Source organism: Nannospalax galili, unplaced genomic scaffold (assembly GCF_000622305.1).
Source record: "Nannospalax galili isolate Female #2095 unplaced genomic scaffold, S.galili_v1.0 scaffold309, whole genome shotgun sequence".
Classification (NCBI taxonomy): domain Eukaryota; kingdom Metazoa; phylum Chordata; class Mammalia; order Rodentia; family Spalacidae; genus Nannospalax; species Nannospalax galili.
In genome coordinates this window covers 173,643-175,806 of record NW_008359589.1, presented here as the reverse complement: position 1 = coordinate 175,806, position 2,164 = coordinate 173,643, and the positions used below count along the sequence as shown (strand labels likewise).

General features: G+C 42.5%; 1 pseudogene; it reads left to right on the top strand.

Annotated features, from left to right (window-relative positions):
* The first annotated feature begins 479 nt into the window (after positions 1-479).
* LOC103725966 lies at positions 480-1,426 on the top strand (annotated as a pseudogene).
* The last annotated feature ends 738 nt before the right edge of the window (positions 1,427-2,164 follow it).

Below are 2,164 nucleotides of genomic sequence, written 5' to 3'. Positions count from 1 at the left end.
AAAAGAAAGGAGCCAGGGGCTCCTCCCAAGCCCATGTGACCCCTGAGGAATAGATCCTCAAATGACCTTAAGAGTAAACATTAATTGGTTAATCTGGGCCAACTGTATGGTCTTAAGCACCCAAAAGGGGAGTATAACCAAAGATTAAAGTGATCAATATAATTCTTTGAGTCCATGTGTATAGCTAAAGTCCACATAACAAGAAACAGTGCCAGACAGGAGATATCTTCCTTTGAATTATTAGCCAGGGTGGCCCAAGAGACTCCCAGACAGTAACCCAGCATAGAAATGGGAAAATGGGTGGTTCCAGGGGAGAGAGGAGGAGGAAGCAAGGAGCCGGGTGACTGGGGTGTGGGGACCTGCTGTGGCTGCTGCTGTCACCTCTGCTGCCACCGCCACCCAGCGGAGCTCATGGTGTGAGGAAGAAGGATGAGTGAGGCCCGGTGCAAGCCAGCAGGAGGGTCTGTGGTGGGAAGGCAATGGTGGATATCGACAAACTCAACGTGGACAGCATCATCCAATGGCTTCTGGAAGTGAGAGGATCCAAACCAGGTAAGAATGTCCAGATACAGGACAATTAAATCTAAGGACTGTCTCCAGAGATCTTCCTCAGTCAACCTATCCTGCTAGAACTTGAAGTACCACTCCAGATATATGATGACATCCATGGGCAGTACTATGATCTGCTTCAACTGCTTGAATAGAGTGGCTTCCCACAAGAAAGCAACTGTTTCTTGGGGACTATGTGGGGAGGGGGAAGTAGTCAGTGGAGATGATCTGCCTCTTACTGGCCTACAAAATAAATAACCTAGAGAACTTTTTTCTAGAGGAAACCGTGAGTGTGCCAGAATCAATAGAATGTATGGATTTTATGATGAATGTAAAAGAAGATACAATATTTAAACTGTGGAAAACATTAACGAACTGTTTTAACTGCTTCCGGAGAGCAGCCGTCGAGGAAGAGAAGATATTCTGCTGTCATGGAGGTTTATCACCAGATCTTCAGTCTATGGAGAAGATTCACAGATTATGAGACAAACTGATGTACCAGATCAAGGTCTTCTTTGTGATCTTTTGTGGTCTGACCCTGATAAAGATGTGTTAGGTAGGGGTGAAAATGACAGAGGCATGTCCTTCACATTTGGTGCAGAAGTGGCTGCAAACTTTCTCCATAAATGATTTGGATCTTATATGTAGAGCCCATCAGGTGGTTAGATGGATATGAATTTTTTGCAAAGAGGTAGTTGGTCACTGTGGTTTTGGCACTGTATTACTGTGGCGAGTTTGTCAATGCAGGCAGCTGTGATGAGCGTGTTCGCCTCATGTGCGCCTTCCAGATTTTAAAGTGTGCAGAAAAAAGAAGCCAAATGCTACAAGACCCGTCACACCTCCAAGGGGTATGATCACAAAGCAAGCAAAGAAATAAATGTCATTTGACACTTCTTAGTTGGGGCTTGTAACATAGAGTATATAACCTTCATTTTTAAACTGCAATGTGTACTGGTCAGCTTGCTCAGATAGACCTGTGTCTGTGGGAGCCCCTCTTCTGGTTTTGATTTACTAAATGGCATTTGCTAGTTATAACAGCAAGTGGAAGTTGTTTCATTTCTGAAAGTGTTTCTGTTTTTTAATTCCCTCCTCCTTTTGCAAAAAACTTTAACGATTGTGGTAAGCTGTACACCTTGGGACACTTTATCCTGTCTGAGAGTAAAGTGTACAATTGTTCTTTTTTAAAATTTAGTATAAATGTTGAATAATGTAAATGATTGTTTTCATTAAGATATAAAGAGAGCTCTGATCTGTACATGTTATTGTCATAAATGCATACTGTTGATATGAACCACTGCGAACAATTTTTTAATTTTCCAGTTTTGTTTCAAAGGGATTGCTTCCTTGCTCCTCATTGTCTTGTTACATACAAACTAATTCTCATAGCTCTCAGCAGCAGGAGTAACTCCCTGCCAGCAGCACTGCTAAGATGTGTATTTAATTAAAGCACACTCTCTACCTACCATATACTTAAAATGATGATTAAAGCCATTCTTTTAAATGTTTATGAATCCTTCCTAAAGCCAAAGTTTCTGTCAGGCTGTGTATTGACACACCCCTGAATATAGGGTGGCTGGGTTGTGTCCACAGGCCACTGCCTTGGTGGGGACTCGGA